The sequence below is a fragment of the Piliocolobus tephrosceles genome, chromosome X (genome assembly GCF_002776525.5).
Source record: "Piliocolobus tephrosceles isolate RC106 chromosome X, ASM277652v3, whole genome shotgun sequence".
In the NCBI taxonomy this organism is placed as follows: domain Eukaryota; kingdom Metazoa; phylum Chordata; class Mammalia; order Primates; family Cercopithecidae; genus Piliocolobus; species Piliocolobus tephrosceles.
The window spans coordinates 34,782,812-34,804,157 of NC_045455.1; the positions used below are offsets into that span (position 1 = coordinate 34,782,812).

The 21,346-nt window shown below is 34.0% G+C and overlaps 1 long non-coding RNA gene across 1 annotated transcript in view; it reads right to left on the reverse strand.

Moving 5' to 3' along the window:
• Positions 1-21,346, reverse strand: part of LOC111522038 — a 66,091-nt gene continuing 44,745 nt past the window's right edge. The window contains exons 3-4 of the long non-coding RNA XR_002725135.2: positions 5,827-5,985; positions 1-48 (exon numbers count right to left, since the gene is read on the reverse strand). This is a non-coding gene — a long non-coding RNA (uncharacterized LOC111522038). The remainder of the gene's footprint in view (positions 49-5,826; positions 5,986-21,346) is intronic.

A 21,346-nucleotide genomic window follows, 5' to 3' on the forward strand; every position in this document is an offset into this window, starting at 1 on the left:
CCGGTTTCTTCTTCACCACCAACTCTTCCCATGTGTGCGAGAATGCAGCTGACGCCCGGGAAGGTGCAGATTAATCAGGCATGCACCAGGTGATGTCAATCCGAGGAGACCAAGATTTACCTGGTGGCACCTGCGGAGCGGCCCCCCTCCCCCGACATGCCCGTGCTGCGCCTATTGCCCTTCCACTCCTAGAAAAGTCGCTCCCAGCAGATGCGCCGGGGGCGGGCTTTCTCAGCCCCCACTCTTGTGGGACTGTATTAGAAACTCCACCCCCCCACCCCCAGCTCTGATCCCTGAAGCTAGATGACCAAAGAATAAATTTGCAGTTTTGCTTTTAGCCTTGCCTACTCGCTGGTTCTTTTGTGCCCACTCTGGTGGTCTTAGAAAAACAAATCAATAATCTAATTATTTCTTGAAAAGAGCACATGTGATTGATGATACCTCTTAGGAAAATTTACTAATCTGGAGGAATGTATTTATGCTTTTATTCACAGCAGGGTTTTATATTAAAACATTAAAGAAAATGACAGGTTTTTAAACACTTTTTTCTAAAGATACTCTCAGATCTTTTCTCATCTGTTGTTTCAGGCTCTGCTTTTTAGAATCTCTTCTACAAAGATAAACGTATTGTCTTTCGTACCAACTCTCACTCATTGTTTTTTACTTATGCCCCTTAGATTCTTGTATCTGAGTTGAAACCTACAGTTTGCAACAAAGAAATTTTTTACATGTGGAACGTAGAGGGTTTGAGAATTTACTAAAACAAGAAGCAGGCAATTAATTCCCGAGAGGAATTTACATTGAACAAAATACATACTATTAAAAATAATCGCAAAAAAATGCGATTATTCTTGCAACAGCCTAATATGTATAATAAATCCAGCTTACTTTAATATAAATTTGTGTACTTATATATCTGTTTACATTTTAGATGGCGTCTAGATAGAAGAAGCGGGTGGTATCCTGAAGCCAGTTCATACAGCCTCACAGGAGCAAATTTTATGCTTCTCTTCCTAACTCCACATTCAGCAAGGATACATTTGTTGCTTGAAATTGGTCATAGTTTGTATATTTATACCACAGAAAGCTGCAAACAGCTTAAAATCGGCTTTGGAGAACAGTTGTTGAACATTTACCAGCACACTATTAGTGACACTATGCGTCAAAACTAACACCATTATAAACATAATTTTGAAATTTAATTCTACAGATACCCAAGCCTAACTTTTGAAGGAAAATAGAAGTTAGTGATAAAGACGTGTAACCAATTGTTGTTAATTCTTACAATTTTCCTGCCTCAGCATCCATTTTGAGTACACGTTTAACTTTCTCCTATGAGAGGCAGGGCTTGGTCACCATCGACAAAGTTTCCAGTTCTACACCACACTCAAATGGCCCAAGCCTGCTAGCCAGAGATAAGAACTTAGAGGCATCTCTTCTGTCTAGTCCACTGGGCTCCTGCTTTCCTGCCAGCTCCTTTAAAGGAATCATTCAGACATTTGCACAAAGTGACCCACACCCTCCCTATTCCCACATATATACAATGCTGCTATTTCTCTCTCTCTCTCCATATGCTCCTGATAGCTCTTCCTGACCCAGACAGATGAACAAATGCCCTCCTTACTGATTGTACTCTCTTTACTCAGGATGTGTAAGCACAAAGTCTTTGAGCTTGTTTCTATTGTGGTGGTGTATTGAATGTGTGCCTTCTATCTGAAGAACTATGGGCTTCCCAAGGATGCTGAGGAGAACACAAAGGCAGGCTCCCAGAGCCAGAGTAATGGTCAGGCAGGCATAAACAGCACATGAGTCCGGGTAAGAGTCCTGGACCAGTATACTGACTAACCTCCATAATTTCATAAGACAAGTCCCAGTATATCTCCCAGTATAAACAAGTTTCCCATGTGAGGGAACCTCATGATCACAGGTCCAACAAATAGGCATTAACCCATCCACCAGGTTAAAAATATATCCTAAGGAAGGTCCACTAAACACAAACGTTCTGCTCCCATATTTTCATTAGGGCAGGGTTGCTAGCTAATCTGGTATTGGGACCCCAATTTAACTGGGGGTTCCAAAAATACTATTTTATTCTATCCATATTTTAAAGATGGAGGCTAGATGTTGTTTTCCTATTACTAGAATACAGAATATATCTACACTAAAATAGAATATTTAATTATTTATAGATATTTAAAGAAGTCAATTGTTAATACCATTTCTTTAATGTATTTTAGTAACTGCACTGTTTATTGTGAATCGTTGTGTTTAAATTCAATTATTAGAAATATATCTGAAACAGTAATTTTTTAAAAAGATTGTTTTAAATATATGTATATTAGTGTGAAGATTTTGTTTTGTTCACTACTATATGTCTGTATCCTAGAATAAATAAAGTCAGATAATAGAAAATGAATATTCTTAAATAATCTGAATTTAAAATAAAAATCATACCCTCCATTTGAATGTTCATGTGAAGATTTTTTATGTGTATCTCTATTTCTTATCTAAATGCTCTTAATATTCCTATGAATTATGCAATATCAGGTTCATTTTATAGATGCAAAAACAAATTAGTTTTCTTGCTGCATCTTTTTACAGCTTCTTTTATCTTACTAATATTTATTCACTAACAACCTCTAACTAGAAGATGAGGTCTCTAGCTTCACTACAATTATCTTAGTGTGGATCAAATAAAAAAGTCCAGAATTTATAATTTCTACATTAAAAACTGTAGAGCTTATAATAATTTTCTTTCACCACAAATCAGTCATAGTATCTTGGACAGGATAGATACAGGCTTGTTCATTTTTAATCTAACCTCATTAGTGAAAACTCTGACAATGCTCACTAAAATACTTTATGGAAATTTGAAATTTGAAAAAAAGAAGATATACTGATCACATTTATCTAGAGAAACAGAACCAATAGAATGTGTATGTATGTATGTGTCTGTATGTGTGTGTATGAAGATTTATTATAAGGACTCGTCTTATGAAATTATGGAGGCTAGTAAGTCAAAAATCTGCAGTGTGCAGCATGGACTGGCAGGCCCAAGATCCAGGATCGTTAATGGTGCAGTTCTGGCCTGAATGTGCTGGCAAGCTGGAGAGCCAGAAGAGCCAAGGGTGCTGTTAAATTGGAAAGCAGTTGATACGGTTTGCATTTGTGTCCCCACCCAAATCTCATGTTGAATTGTGATCCCCAATGTTGGAGGAGGGGCCTTCATTTAAGAAGTATTGAGTAAATATTCATTTAAGAAGTATTTCTTAGGTACTTCCTGAATACATCCTAGGCAAGGGGTTTGTGGTAAGCATGCTGAAGATTTTTCTCATTTCTCTCAATAAGTTAAATAGATTTCAGATTCAAAATGATTTAGGTTGATTGAATATTTCATGGGGAATTTGATTTTATGAAGATCTAGAATGCTTTAAATTTTACGAGAAGTCCTCAGAAATGAATGCTTTATAATATGTATTCATTATTTTTATTATGGCTTATTAACCTTGATGTGTTTAGGGACATTACTGTGCTATTTTTAAGAGCAGGTGCTTTGGAGTAGCACCGTTAGGTTCTAAGCATTGTCCCAGGCACTTGACATGCAATGGTAAATATGACAAACACTGCCATGGGCCTCAAAACTGTTTTCCAACCATTACAGGTCACAATAGTCCTGACCTTCTCTGTGTCCCGCAGAACTAAATCTCTCTATTATATATTTTAGCACCAAAACATACTTCAGGAGTGTTTTCTCTTCTGTGAATGTGCCTAACCACAATGCTAAACACAGCATCTATTCAATAAAAATTGACTAGTTGAATTGAATGAGGCATGAGGTGCATTTTCAGTGAAAGACTTCCAATAAAGAGCAGCACTTACTATTTTCTGCCAGAAATAATATGTGGCACTGGTTGAAAGAAAAGACAAAGTGGTGTATTTTCAGCTTGGATCACATATTTTCAGCTTGGATCAGTTAGTGGCAGTAATATTCTTTATGTAGTTTTTCCATATTTATTTCTCAGAATCATAAAAATAGGATACTTTAACTCTGGACATTTCTCAGAGTTTGGCTATAGTTTTCTAAAGATGTTTTTAGAGGAGTATATGCTTTCTTGCTGTAACTCCTGTTTTGTGTTGACCTCACATTATTGCAACAATATTGCCTCTTTTTTTCACAATAGTCAAATTTAAAAAATATTCACGGTTTTTATACACGCAGTGTGTGTTTGTGTGCGTGTGTCTGTCTCTGCGGATTATGACAATATTGCATGCATGTCTTAGCATTTTATATTAGTATTCTATTTAACAACATATAAAATTTTCTATGTCAATATGAGTATTAATAAACATCATTTTTAAATGATTCTATAATATTTCATCATACAAAGTCATTATATAAACAGGCTCCAAATAATTTAAATTTAAGTTACCAATTCTGTCATCATAATAAAAGTGACCACCTAGGTAATGAATATTTGTGCTTCATTTCATTTTTTCTCTTCTCATATATTTCTTTCTTTTTATCTCTTATGTATAACAGCAATAATAAAATACAAATTCATAACCCATGTTTGAGTAATGGATCTGCTATTTGCAGGTGATGAGAAGCCACATTGTTCTTCACTCTATTCTTCCAATTTCTGGATCAAAGGCCACAATTCACAGTGGAAGAGATTTTGGCATCCAGATGGGATAGCAACCAGGCCACAGGAAATGTTTTCTGACAACTTAGAGATTCACTTTTTGGAAATACACCATGACCATTGCCTAGGGATCTGTAAACATGAGATGGTATTCTCAAGGTAAAAGCAACTCAACTCAAAATGTTGCTTTTCACATAAGAGAGAAAATGAAAATCAATTTCAGCTCTCTGTATAAAAAGAGAGCAAAGAATAACCATGCATGCTTCTGAAAGTTTTATCTTCTTGTAAGGATTAAAGTTAAAAAAAAAAAAGTATTTTCAAGGGTAACAATTAGTCTATATTTTGAGGCTCTAAAATCAATTTTTAACAAAGACTAGAAATAAAGAATTATATTGCCTCTAAGTGTAGATGAATCATACTTTATAAATACAGTAAGAATATTGAAGTTATTGGCACACTAAGAAAGTAATAAAATTAAATGTAACTGTGAATATCAATGTGTGTGTTAGTATATGAATTAAATAGTATTTAAACTTTCACCAAAGAAAGATGATAAATGATACATAGATAGATAGATAGATATAGATAGATAGATAGATAGATAGATAGATAGATAGATAGATAGATAGATTAGATAGATAGGTCCTCAGAGGGAATTTTACTGAATACTTGTGTAGCTTAATTATAAGTAAGTAAAAATAATTTAATCTTAGAGTACATTGAATTTTAAAGCTGGAAAAGTTTTTAAGAATGAAATAATTTAGTTCCTTTGCTTCACCAGTATGAAAACTGAATTTAAAAAAATAAAAATCAATTTAGCTGATGCTTAAGCAATTTAAAAAGAGTAAAAACTTCCTTTGTTTAAATGAATCATAATTAAAATAACTTTCAATACAATTTATTGATTGAAAGCTGAATGAGAATCATTGGCAATGTAGACATTACAAAAATCACAGGTCAGGAAGAGTACTGGCTTTTCTTTTAGGCCTATCTGGAGAATGTTATCTAGCAAGCAAATGTATATAAGGCATAAGAGTTTCCCTGCATTTCTAATATGATAAAGTTAAGTGATATGTGAAGATTTCAGAGGGCAGCCATAAATGTCATCATAAGTAGAGTTAGAACACAGATTAGGAACAATTTAAACAGTTAGAAAAGCTAATGCAAAGGTCATGCTACTCACAAGCCATGAGGACTTCAATTTTCATGACATTTTCTCTGAGGATGTGAAGTTCACAATCTCCAAAGGACCATTTAAGTTCTATCTCATAAAACTGGAAGGCTTTCTTTTTTCACAGTCAATGACCAACTAATAAGACAAGTGATTAGAGAGAAAGCAGTCCTAAGAAACAGAGCAAACATAATAAAATTACTTGGCATTCTTAATTTGGAAAGTCTACTAATTTAATCAGATCCAGCTAGTTTGATGAATACAAATATTGGAGCCTGAAGGAGATATACTGAATATCAGAATACTAGATTAATTAAATATAATGAATAATAGAAAGCAAACTAAAACATCAGGCTGAAGCTATAGGGGGCAAATTCCAGTTATTTATTTATTGTCTTGATCAGGTTATTTAATTTTTCTAAGTTAAAATTTTCATATTTTGTAAACTAAAATAAATATATATTTATTTCAAGATTCTTGGGCATTAAAGTAACAGCATATATAAAAGTTCTTATATAGGTAATACATACTTATACATTTTAAAAAGCATAGCCTAAAATATAGGTTTTAAAATATTGCATGTGATTTGGATAAACAATTGAAAATTAAATACATAATGGAAACAAAATAAATATATCACTTTCATGCTTACATATGTGCAGAGACAAGCTTGGTTGGGGAGACCCTAACTCAGCGGTGCTAGAGGAATTAAAGACACACACAGAAATATAGAGGTGTGGAGTGGGAAATCAGGGCTCTCACAGCCTTCAGAGCTGAGAGCCTCAAACAGAGATTTACCTACATATTTATTGACAACAAGTCAGTGATAAGCATCATTTCTATAGATAATATATTAACTAAAAGTATTCCTTATGGGAAATAAAGGAATGGACTGAAATAAAGATGGGATCTGGCTAGTTATCTGCAGTAGGTGCATGTCCTTATTGCACACATCACTCATGCTATTGTTTGTGGTTTAAGAACACCTTTAAGTGGTTTTCTGCCCTGGGTGGGCCAGGTGTTCCTTGCCCTCATTCCGGTAAATCCACAACCTTCCAGTGTGGGCGTCATGGCCATCACGAACATGTCACAGTGCTGCAGAGATTTTGTTTATGGCCAGTTTTTGGGCCCATTTATGGCCAGATTTTGGGGGCCTATTCCCAACGTATATGTGAAATGAAGATGAGAATAGAGAATTGATATGGTTTGGCTGCATCTCTACCCAAATCTCATCTTTAATTGTTGCTCGCATAATCCTCATGTGTTGTGGGAGGGACCCAGTGGGAAGTAATTGAATCATGGGGGCAGGTGTTTCCCATTCTGTTCCCATGAGAGTGAATAATTCTCCTGGGATCTGATGGTTTTATAAAGGGCAGTTCCCCTGCCCATGTTCTCTTATCTGCTGCCATGTAAGATGTGCCTTTTCTCCTCCTTTGTCATCTGCCATGATTGTGAGGCCTAAAATATAGGTTGTACAATATTGCATGTGATTTGGATAAATAATTGAAAATTAAATACATAATGGAGACAAAATAAATATATCCTCCCCAGCCATGTGGAACTGTGAGTTCATTCAACCTCTTCCCTTTATAATTACCCAGTCTCCAGTATGTTATTATTAGTAGCATGAGAACAGACTAATACAAGAATTTTTCTTAATGTAATCAGAATCAAATGCTAAATCTTAGCTATCTGAATATTTAAAGCAAAAGCCTTCTTATCTTATTTGTTGAAATGATGTCTTTACCATACAATTTTATTTTTATAATTTGACTAGATACATTAGCACATTGTATAGTATTTTTGCAAAATATGGCTTCATTTTCCATTTAAAAGTCCCAGTCTTTCTTAAGCAATAAGAACATTGGAATGAAGATAAGAATAAAGTAGAATTGCAATGCTAACTTTATACTTCCACAAAAGATGAAGAATAGTTCACATTTACATAAAATTATATTTTCATTGAATTAAGTTAAGAAGAGTTGAATAATATCTTCCCTCTGACATATGGGAGTACAACATTCCAGGCCAAAAGCATTGCATTTTAAGTAGTTGTCTCTGGAACGCCTGCTTTCCAATAATTAACTTGATTCTAGTGACAAATACTTGCTTATCTCCCTCACAATTAATAATTATTGCCCTTGTTTTATTTGCATGTCCCAGGCACTGAAAAACTGAAACGATGTATTTGACTCAGGAGGAAAATATTAAAAATAATTCCCTTGTAACAAGTTTTGGTGATGTTATTCTTTATATATCTCACACATTTATCATACTAGGACAGCTTTGACATTATTTCTTATTATTAAGTTTAATACCACTGTCTTATTTACTAAATCTTTTATCTGTCATACTTTGTGCTTCTATATTTTGGGCTCTATATTATAGGAAACCAGGGACGATATAGATATTCCACATAAAAATCAAATTCATATATGATGCCATCAGCAAAATACCAAAAATGGCTGCTTGGAAGCTGCCAATGCCATACAAATATTCTTATGGCAATGAGGCTAGAAATGGGGAAAAAGTGAAAGGCTTCCTCAGTTTCTAAGTGTCTTAATTGAGAATTGCAACCATCCTGTGTGTTTGCAGAGGAAATAGAGAATTTGTAAGCTTCTCCAATCTATTGCTTAAGAACGTGGAGAAAGGGAATACTGGACATTTGGAAAAGCTCACAATAGTGTTGCTGAAACTCCATTTTAGACTGAGAACTGCTCTTAGACATATTTGTCCTGAAAGTTTGATGGGAACTTCTCTTGTCCAAAGTTGCGCTAAACTACCACAAGGGGTTTTTCTTAGAGTTCTTTCATCAGGGACCCTGTGACAAGTAATAAAAGCTGCAAAACAGAACGCCAAGCAATACTCTTAGGGTAAGATATGGCATGTTAAAGCCTGTTGAACTGTTTATAGGTTATTTGGTGACTGTAAATATATCAAACATTACTACACTTTTCTGTATGTGATCACTTAATTTTAAAAATATTATACTTACTTGCTCCTTATCTCATTATATATGCCAATTTCAAAATATACCACATGAATGTATTCTAACTGTAGAAAAGGGGAAAAATATTTTTCAACCAGACTGGCAAATACAACATAAATGTTTAAAATGTTTATCACAAAGGACATCTTTTACATTTAGAATACTACTCTGCCATCTAGGGGAAAACTAAGAATCTAACACCCAGTGGGGGAAAAATTCAACTAGAATGAATTCTCTTCATACTTAGAATGTAAAATTATGCTAAGTAAATAGTGTAAAGGGCCGGACCCGGTGGTTTACACCTGTAATCCCAGCACTTTGGGAGGCCGAGGCAGGCAGATCACGAGGTCAGGAGTTCGAGACCAGCCTGGTCAGCATAGTGAAACTCGCGCTCTACTAAAAATACGAAAAATTAGCCTGGCATGGTGGCACGTGCCTGTAGTCCCAGCTACTCAGGAGGCTGATGCAGGAGAATTGCTTGAACCAAGCAGGTGGAGGTTGCAGTAAGCCGAGATCGTGCCATTGCACTCCAGCCTGGCAACAGAGTAAGACTCCGTCTCAAAAAAAATTAAAAAAAAAAAAAAAAATATATATATATATATACACACACGCATATATACACATATATAGTGTAAAGTCACCATCAACAGTAAGATTTTTTACTAACCTTGTTAATGTAGATCATAGAGGTAATAACAATAAAAACACAATATTTACAAAAATAAATCAACACATGCTTAGCAGCAAAATGAGTAAAATGTGACTATATTGATCTTTGCTTCTTTTCGTTATACAGATGATATCTAATCTTCAAATAAATTGCATCTGAAAATTATTTGCTCTCTTTGTGCCTCATTTATAAAATTCTTTGGCTGCAAATGTAGTGTTGGAATGCAGTTTCTAACTGCTGATGTCTTTTTCTTTTTAGATGATTGACCTTTATGTTCAATGTCGTAAATACATTAAAACTACTCTCCACACCTCCTTGCATATATAACAAGAGCAAAAGCACTGACTGTGCATTCACAGGTCACTTTCATAGAATGTTTAAATTTTTAAAAATATTTCTAATCCAGTATTGCTTTTTCTTAAGGAAGTGAAAGAGGTATTGCTTAAATAACTATTCGGTGAATAGCAGTTTGCTGATTATACATGTATGTAATATGTAATCAAGAAATAGAGAGAATTTTACATATTATGTAATATATAATATAGTATATTATATATAAATATTATATAATATATAATCAAGAAATAGAAAGCGCTCTTTCTATATATATATATATACACACACACAATGTATATATTGTTATGTAGTCCCCCTCTGTATATGTATGGGGAGGGACTACGTAACGATATATAGATTTTAATGCATTACTAACTTTTGTTGTTGTTGCCATTGCTGTTTCTTGCCTATGTTCAGCTTAGCACATTCCCTTTGTGTACAATCTGTGATTTCAGGCACAAAAATAAAGGAAGGTGCATGAAAAAGTCACTTTTCATTATTATTGAGTGAATTTCTGTTAGGGAACAAGAAAACTCTCAGTAGCTTGTACTGAACTCCTGCTGTCTTTTAAAAGGTCTTCATGCAAATTGGCATTTTTATGTAGGTTACCTTGTGAAGAGAAGCTAATTCGGTGAAGGTCAATTTATCTCAAAGCAAGTGTGAAATGTGTAGTTTGTTGAATTGATCTATTATTTCATTTAATGTTAAAATAAACCACAATTCTGTTCAGGTGAAATCCAAACTCTTAAAATGACCACGACTCATGAATAAAATAAAATATGTACTTTTCAAAATAGTTAGATAATGAGATCTATCCCATCATCAAATAAATGACTTTTTGGAAACTATTAACAAGAAAGAGTACATTATTGTTCTTTGATTTTTTTCACATAAAGAAAAATGTAGGCCAGGAGCGATGGCTCACGCCAGTAATTGCAGCACTTTGGGAGGCTGATGGGGGAGGATCAACTGAGGTCAGTAGTTCGAGACCAGCCTGGCCAGCCTGGTGAAACCCCGTCTCTATAAATATACAAAAATTAACCAGGCGTGGTGGCACCTGCCTGTAATCCCAGCTACTCAGGAGGTTGAGGTAGGAGAATTGCTTGAACCCGGGAGAGGGAGGTTGCAGTGAGCCGAGATCATGCCGCTGAACTCCACCCGGGGTGACAGAGTGAGACTTGGTCTCAAAAAAAAAAAAAAAGAAAGAAAAATGTATTTGCTTGTTTTTTCTATTAGTATCTCAGTACAGTTTCATTGTGCCTTTCTGAATTATTATGGCTTAATATCTAAAACGATCTTTTCTGTCTTTTTTAAAAGCCTCTTTAAATGTAAAATAGAATACAGATGCAAGAAAACTGTAAACAGCAGTCACATGGCTTAGTAAATTATTATAAATTTTAATAAGGTAAAAACTACAAAATCCAAGAAATATAACAAAGTCACAAACATAGAGACTCCTCATGGACTCAGATTCAGTCTCAAAACCACCCTTTCCCTCAAGATCAGCCAGCATCCTGACTCGTATATTAGTCATTTCCTTTCATATTATTGACGTTTTATCCTCCAGGTGTGCTTCCCAAATTACAGTTTAGTCTTGCCAACTTTATTTCAATTTTATGTTTCAGTCTTTTTTAATCTACAGATTCCCTTCTGTCCTTTTTGTTTCCTTGAAACTTATCTGTTGAAAATCATGTGCTTCAATGTTTGACCTTTAGATTTTTTCTGCAGTCTAGATTTTGCTGATTGCATACTCATTTCAGGATGTTCCTCTGTCATTTACACCTATTGCAAATTGCCAGTTGGCCACAGAGTTTTCATCAGATTCGTTTTCAATTCCTTTGGCAAGACTATAGGTATTGTCTTGTCTTATCAAGAGGCATGTCTTGTGGTATAAACAGTGGTTGACCTTCCGTGACTAAATCAATTGCTGCCTAGTGAGTAGCAAATGGCAATAGTCAAATTAAAGGTAAAAATATGGTTTAACTACTGCCTGAGTCCACTTGGGCCACTATAACAAATAACCACAAACTAGAAATTTATTTCTCATAGTTCTGGAAGCTGGAATGTCCACGGCCAAGTCAGATTCAGTGTCTAATCAGAGCCCAGTTCCTGGCTTATAGACAGTGCCTTGTTTCTGTGTCCTTACATGGTAGAAGGGATGAGGAATGTCTCTCAGACCTCTTATAAGGGCATGAATCTTATTCACAAGGGGCCCAACCTATGACTTAATCATTGCCCAAAGGCCCCACCTCCTGAAACCATCCAACTTGGGAGTGAGGATTTCAAAACGGAGATTTTGGGGAGACAAGTATTCAGACCATAGCAACTACTATTTGGTTTCATAGTAATATAACTCCTTTGGAAGGACAGGATAAATCTTTTCCTTTTATATCTTATTTTAAGGACAATGATTTGCTTGCCTATTATTTTCCTAAAATTGACTAACTATTATTATTAAGAAATTATAACTTTAAACATATTTAATGAATTTAAGTTAGTCTTATATATTATCACTTTTGGAGCTCAAATTGTAAAATGTTTGCCCAGTGGCAGCCTCTTCAATATGACACCTGAGTCTTTTTGACATAACCCTTAACTATTTAAAAAAGAAAAGGCATGTCTATTACCGGACACAAAGATTATTTATCTCAATTTTTATTGTTTATATACATAACATGTCTGTAATCCAATAAAGAAATGTATATAAACATACACACTATGAATATAAATCATCCACATTAAATAGATATCAAAAGAAGAAGATACATAAAGGGCCCAAATGTTGGAATTACTAGGAAAAAAATACTTATAAATAACTTTTGCATTATAAAGAATCTAGTGGAAAAGGTATCAAATATGCATGACCAGATATAGAATATTATAACACACAGAAATGGAAACTCTAAAAATGAGATTAATGAAAACATATGCACACACACAAACACACATGCATACATATGTGTAAGAAATGAAAATGTCCTCAGTGGGTTATCAGCAAATTGAACACAGCAGAGAAAAGAATTATTGAATTTGAAGACAATTAGTTAAAAGTTATTCCAACTGAAATTTTTTTAAAAGTTGGAAAAAGAAACAGAACAAATACATAACTGATCTCAGAGAAATGAAAACTTATTTCCACACAAAATTCTGCCCATGAGGCCAGGCGCGGTGGCTCATCCCTGTAATCCCAGCACTTTGGGAGGCCCAGGTGAGCAGATCACCTGCAATTAGGAGTTCAAGATCAATCTGACCAAATGGTGAAACTCCATCTCTACTACAAATACAAAATTAACTGGGCATGGTGGCACGTACCTTTAATCCCAGCTACTCAGGAGGCGGTGGCAGGAGAATCGATTAAACCTGGGAGGCAGAGGTTGCAGTGAGCTGAGATTGTGACACTGCACTCCAGCCTGGCGACACAGCAAGACTCTGCCTCAAAATTTAAAAAATAATAATAATACCCCAAAATACATAGTAGCACATGATTAATACATGCAACAACTTGGATGGATCTCAAGAACATTATTCTGGGTGAACAAAAGTTAATCTTAAAAAGTTGTGTGGCTTCATTTGTATAACATTTTCAAAATAACAAAATCAGAGATATGGAGAACATACTAGTGATTGATATGGAGTAAGAAAGGGGTGAGAAGCAACTTTAAAAGAATAGCACAAAGTATTGCCTGTCAATTTCCAACTTTTTAAATTTATTTTTGATAGCACTTTATATATATATATATATAACTTTTTATTATTACTCCCACATTTTTGTGCCTTTGTATTTCTTTATTTCTTCAATACATTTTAATATACTGTGCTGTACTTGTCATAGATTTTCTAGACTGAAATTTAATTCTCCTGTTTTTCTTCTTTATTTGGGAAGTGAAGTTTATGGATTTTCTTCTGTGGATTTTTCTATATTGATTACACAGATTCTAGTATGTTGGACTATCTTTATTGCTATTTTCAATGTTTTGTAATTATGCATACTTGTGTCTCTCTTAGGCAGAAACATATATAAAGGCATATTTTCTTTTTGCCATGTTGATAGGGGCTTTTGTTCCAGTTGTGTTTAATTTCTGATTTTATTGCATTTTGCTCCAATATTTTTATATGATTTTCATTTTTATAATTTATAGAATTATTTTAGTACAGCCTAAGATATGGTCAATAACAATATTCTTTTTAATTTAGTTAAAAAGTCTATTCCCTAATAATAGAGGAGTTCAATATATGAGACTGTGTATATATGTGTGAATATATATATATATAGTATATGTGTGTGTATATATATATATACACACTTTCCACATAAAAAGAGTATAACATATTTTGTGATCCTCAAAACTATTAGGAGAGTGATACCAACACTCTCCTACTAAAATAGAAGAGTGATCCATTAGTAATGAATGTTACATAGCATTTCATTCTATAAATGTATGAAATATTATATATCCATTATGCTGATAATTTGTGAGTTTTCAATTTGGGACTGTGATGAATAGAGCTGGTAACAGCAGCTAACTAAAGGCCATTAAATGGACATATTTATGTGCCTCTGCTGGGTTTAAACCTAAAAATGGAATTTCTGTATCAGAGGGTGTTCAGATGTTCATCTTTAACAGATACTGGCAAAGACTTTTTTAAGGTGTTTGTCAGATATTCTCTTTTCACCAATATTCTGTGACTTTTCTGGTTGCTAAATGTTTTTGCCAGCATTTTGTATTTAATTAAAAATATTTTAACAACGACAATAGGTAATATATTGTCTCCTGTGAAATGCTTGTTCTTTTGTCTATTTCTGCTAGAATAATCTTTTTGAAATTGATTTATAATAAATCTTTATTTATATATTTACTAATATTTATAGTAATTTTTATATGCTATAGATAATAATACTTTGTTAAATATCTTTACTGTGAATATGTTTTCTCATATTTTGGGATACACGATTTCTTAAATGCAATGAAGTCTAATTTACTAGTTTCAAGGTTTTTATTTGAGTGCTCTCAGTGTCCTAGGTAAAGATTTGTGCCTTTCTCTAAGGACATACAAATATCCTCCCATGTATTCTTCTCAAAACTTTATTGGTTACCTGTGTACATTTAGATCTACAATTAATATGGATTGATTATGTTTATCCTTGCAATTAAAGATCAAGAGAAAATTACTTTCTATACAGTTTTCCAATTCATTTGGCATTATATAGTAACAAAATCAGTCGTTCATCACTGTATATATGAGGATCTACTTCTGGACATAATATACTTTTTAAAACATTAATAGACTTTATTGTTTAGAGCTGTTTCAGGTTTGTAGACAAAAATTAGTGGAAACTATAGTAAGCTGCTCTGTGCTTCCCTCACCTAACACTCCTTCCACACAGCTTCCCTTATTATCAGTATTTTGAAATACTATGGTACATTTCTTACAATCGATGAGAAAATATGATACGTTACTATTAACGAAATTCCATAGTTTCCATTAGGGTTCACTCTTTGTATTGTACAAGCTATGGGCTTTGACAAAACCATAATGAGAAGTAACCACCACTATAGTATCATAACCACCTATTTATCCTTCCCTCCCTTCCCACCAAGCACTGGAAACCACAGCTCTTACTGTTTTTATTATCTTTTCCAGAAAGACATATAGTTAGAATCAGTCTACTATGTAGCCTTTTCAGATTAGCTACTTTTATTTAATACTTGACAATATTTATATGTGTATCCTCCATGTCTTTTTGTTACTCGATACTTCATTTTTTTATAACTGAATAATATTCCATTGCAAGGATTACCAGTCCATTTATCCATTCACCTACAAGATTACATCTTGGTTGCTTCCAAATTGTAGCAATTAAGAAAAAAATGCTATAACCATTAATGTGCAGGTTTTTGTGAGGACATATATTTTAAGTAAATACTCATACCAAGAGTATGATTACTAGATCTTACCATAAGATGAGGTTTAGTTTTTTAAGAAACTGCAAATTGCCTTCCAAAGTGGCTGTACAATTTTAGTTTTCCACCAATAATAAATGACAGTTTCTTTTGCTCCACGTTCTTTTGTCTAATTGTATTAAGATTTTAAATCTCCTTAATTATAAGATTGGGAATTAATCAAACTATATGTTTTCTGGGAAAAAAAAACTAGCAATATATGTTAATGATGAAAATAATAGCCTGGGGTACAGTAAATGACATTTTGTATGGCAAAAGTTAGCACTGGCCTTCAGTCCTGCTCTGGTACAAAGCCAAATAATATAGCAATTCTAGTGTTAAAACTCTATGAATTACCTCCTTTCAGATTGCTCTATGAAAACTGAGCTAGATATTCCTTTTCACAGATGGTGTCACCGGCCTGTACCCTAAATGGCGATACGTAAAACAACTCCTTTCACTACACTTGCAGATCATCAAGGACATCCGGCCTTACATCTAACTAGGAGGACCTAGAGTAGTTTACATTGAGGTCATTAAACAGCTGGGGAAGTCTCTCATGTGTACCTCTCCTGAGCATTTAATGAACTGTCTGCGATATCTGTAATCTCTTCCAAACAGTCTGCATAGTCATTTGGATAAACATTTAAAATAGTCTACATTTATTAGTATTCTAATAAATAACTACAGCTACCACTGAATCTACAATATACATTTACTGGCACATAAAATAAACTGCAAAGTGTGATTGCTTATATATTTATCTGAATAATATGAAAGAACCACTTAGAAACTATAGCACTTCACACCTATATGGTCAACTGTCTATACCTTAAAGAGTTTTCACATGGGATTTAGATTAAACATACCTGCACATGTGCATTAAATATAATAAATATAATAGATACTATGTATAAGTATTTTATATGACTATTTTTGGATATTCATGTAAAAATTCACTCTACACAGCTATGAAAAAAATGTGTATTAAAAAATAAAGTATCTCAACTAGTTTTCTTTTTTAAAGCAGAATTTAAAGAAAATAATGTCCAATTCTGCCTATACTGATAGATGACATTAATGAGATAGTGCGTTTATTGTATTATTCTCAGCGTCTGCAACTTCACTATAACATAAGGAGAAATTACCCAATCTTTTTTCATAAGGATGACAACTTGCACTTTGGCAAATAATGACTAAAATGACTTTGTACAAATATTTTTCATCCATAAGCCTTTTTCTCCAAGTTATTGGGATTTAAATTAATCATTATTGTTTTTATAATGTCACCTTTTAAGGAACTCAAGATTGATAGGTATAATTTGAAGGGCAGTGCGCCCCAAACATCTAAATACCCACTGCACGTATCATGCTGACTGATATCTCACTATTAAATATTTATTCCACTGGGATAGAGTTTTAAGAAATTTACATATTCAAAATATCCAAAGAAGAGGTAAATTTAAAAATTTGAAAGCTCACAGTAAGTCTCTATTTTTATCAGTGGCTACCTGATCAGGCAGGAACTAGACAAAAGCTAGGTGAAAACAAGTTAGAGAGAAAGGGATAAGAGACAGCAGAAGCACTCACTTTCTATAGGGTCAGGAGAGGGTGCCAGAGCTCCACTGCTTATACTTTACATATGTAGGGACAGCCAATCTTGTACACATACTCATGAATTTGAGAGTATAACAACATTTTGCCCACCTAACTCTTAACATTGATAAAGTATAGCTTCCTCTAAATTATTATCTCTTCAAATTGAAGTGTCTTGGTTTTATTTTGGAGCATCCTTTGCCAAAAGCAGATATTAATTCTATAACACTTAATATGTAAAAAAGCTTAATGCACAACGGTCAAGGGCATTGGAAATACACAGATGTAGATTTCATTTCTAGCTCCATCAAATGCAATGTGTGACACCATATTGACTTCAATTTCCTGGTTTCCAAATATAGAGAACAAAGACAATAACACTGTGTTGAATTGCTTGCAACTAATGTTTACAGTTTATGCATATAACATATTATTTCTCACACTGAAACATTTGATAACATTTTAAATATTCATAATTGTTTTATCCAATGTAAAATATTTATAATAGTTTCTCTCCTTACCTCAAGTTTATTGTAAAGATTTAATTAAATAAGCTATGAATAATGATTTCTGATAAAATGTAAGATGCATATAAATGGGGTAAGTGTGTGTGCTAAACTAATACTACTGTCCTTTCATTAACTTAGGAGCGCTGGACAATTAGACTATTTTATTAGACTTTGTTTATTTTATAGAGTATTGTAGGACAGTGCTTCTCTGAAGAACAGACATAATCTCTGCATTAATGGGAAATCTATAGTAGGAAGCAGTCATAAGCTTTTGGTTTTAATTTGGTTTTGTTTTGGTTTTTTGCCTTTATTACCTTTAGGACATGCTTCCTCAGTGCTCGAACTCCAAACTGAGTTAGTGTTAATGCATGGATTTCAGTCTTCCTTTGTATATTCGGGTAAATGTGGTTCTCACTGCCTCTATATTACAACATGTCAGATAAGTTTACGTGTAATGTGTTTTGAAATTATTCACAAAAATTGGTTACCCCATCCTTTATATTCTGTAAGTTTTAATATGGTATTTCCTTTTGTAATAATTGGCCCATGAGTCTTTTAAATAAACTTTTGCATAATTACAGCAACAGAAATACTATGAATTTTATAGAACATGCCATGCCATGGTCTTTTTATATTTATTTAGTTATTTTTTATAAACAAGGTCGTATTTTGCCACACAGGCTGAAGTGCAGTGGCACGATCCAAACTCACTACAACTTCCTAGATCTCCTGGGCTCAAGTGATTCTCTCATTTCCACTTCCCAGGCATGTGCTACCAGTCCCAGCTAGTTTTTATTTTTAAAAAATTTTTTGCAGACACAATAGTTTCACCATGTTGCCCAAACTGATCTCAAGCTTCTGGGCTTAAAAAATCTGCCTGCCTCCACCTCCCAAACTGCTGGAATTATAGATGTGAACCACTCACTGCACCCAGCCTGTGCCGTGATCTTTAAATATCAATTGGCTGCATTCTCTGCACTAGAGTAAAAATATATATACAATTTTAAAAGGCTTAAGCTGCTATAACCCAAGAAGACCACAGTGCCTTTAAAGATACTTAATCAAAGGTCAAGAATAAGAAATGTTGAATGAAAGAAAAATTTATAATCACTTTTTTAATGTAAAATAATTTTTATATTATTTATTTAATTATTAAAGAAGAAGTTGTGGTTTTGATAGTTTAAAAGGTTACAATCTTGTGGTTATAATGATCATAATTATCTAACCTTATGTATGTTAGGCAAACTTTAATGAAATTCATTTTGTCACAAATTCTTTACTGAATCAACTAATTTGTTGAAAAAAATAAGGAACTTAGAAATTCCCAAGTAATCTTAGTTAATACAACTAAAAGATGGCCATATGGCATGGCTGCAATAGTCATATCCATTTTCAAAACTCAGTTATTTTCTAGATGGCACTGTGGGCTTAGATACAATTTCAGATCTACATTTAGTTAAAATGTTGCAAAATTGGGTAAGGACATATTCCTACATTTCTAAAGCAGGCTTTTGGACATTTGCCTACTTTATTAGACTGTATTTATTGAGTTCAGAGAATATACTAGAATTAAAGGCTAGAATTCACAGTTTTGGAAATCAAATATATGTTGTAGCAGGGAGAAATATTTCTGCCTTTGATCTGTGTCCAATAAATCACAAGACAGCGCCCATCTTCAGATGAAATAGAATATTTGGCCACAGTCACTTTGATATCACTCTTACTAAAGTGTCATCACACCAGCCCTGTCAAGTACTTAATTAAGCCTTACCACATTTTAAGGAAACTCTTAATGTCTACATTTGTATTAATTTGTATAATTTAATTTTGAAGATTTTTTAATTTGGAAAAAATATTCATCGTATTTTAGGACTGTGAGAACTGAATTTTGAGTATAAATCACAGCAATCTGTTTTGGAGAGCAATTTGGTAATATTTTGAATTTTGCTATCAGACAACATAAAATTTCACATGCACATACATACACTAATATATGAACAAATATTTTTCCAGTCCCTTTGCCTGATCAACAATTAATCATTTTGTTATGAAGATGCATATCCTCTTTTATGTGGAAGAAAGTTTCTTCTATTATTTATTATTTTCCTTTTTATCGTCAATTTTTTCTGTATTTCCTAATTCATGTATATCAGACCTACTTCCATTCTCCAGCTTGCTCCTCTTGTAACTGATCTTTTTGCAAAATCATATTTTTTCTAAATTTAATAAAATATGGCTGGGCGCAGTGGGTCATGCCTGTAATCCCAGCACTTTGGGAGACTGAGGCGGGCGGATCACCTGAGGTCGGGAGTTCAAGACATAGAGAAACCCCGTCTCTACTAAACATACAAAATTAGCTGGGGTGATGGCCCACACCTGCAATCCCAGCTACTCGGGAGGCTGAGGCAGGAGAATCGCTTGAACTGGGGAGGTGGAATTTGCAGTGAGCTGAGACTGGGGCATTCCACTCCAGCCTGGGCAACGAGAACAAAATTCCATCGCAAAAAAAGAAAATAAAAAGACAAAGAAAAAAGAAAATATCTTGATCTCGATTTCTCTACTGTTTAATCTTACAATCATTGCCCCCTTGATAGTATTTTATTTTAATATGCTGTTTTTTTGTCACTTGAAAGCATATTCTCCAAACTCAATTTGTTCTCTTCATATTGATGACATTTGTTTTCAAATATTGTAGGCACTATGTACAATCTACTATAAGGAGATAGGATGCCTTTTACAAATTACAATATTCTTTTCAAAATTCTAAAATAATCCTTTTTTTTCCAACCATGGAGTCATTTAATGTGCCTAATGATATTTCTGTATTCTCTCTTTTAATACATTCTTTTTGGAAGTTTAAATGTGTTCTATCAGATATATTGCAGACCCTTCTTCAAATACCTGTATGACAGATAAAGGGAGAAGGAAGAAATTTGTGTTTTCTCTGATTATTTATTTATTTATTATTTTTTGTATTCTGCTGATCCCGTTTGCCGTAATGCGTGCAGGCTTAGTTAATCATGTGGGCAGCTGTAAACTAGGCCGGGGGCCTGAACTTTGTTGAGTTGTTCCAGGCAGGAACTCTGGTAACTGTAGATTCTGAGTCATGCTTAGGGGCACCTGCTCCCCTGTAACCACCACACTTGCTAGCTTGACAGCATCCTCAGTTTTTGCCAGATTGGGAGCTTAACAAGGATCAATGCCAAGACAGAATTCTACTGGAATGAACTGCCAGGCAGGGCAAGTCGAGTAGGGAACAAGACACCGTTGCTCAAGGTTTTGTTTGCTTTGCTCTGTGTTTCGGTACTAGCTCAAAGATAGTTGGTGCACAGTTCCTCTTTTCTAAAAGATACAATTGCCCTTTTACAAACCCCACTACAATGCCTACATTTTACTCGGGCCACATTTCATGCCAAGTGTTGGTTAGAGATGAGTTTTGTGCCCAGGACATCACGGAGGTAGCCCTGTCACCATTTTCTGAACAGCTCAG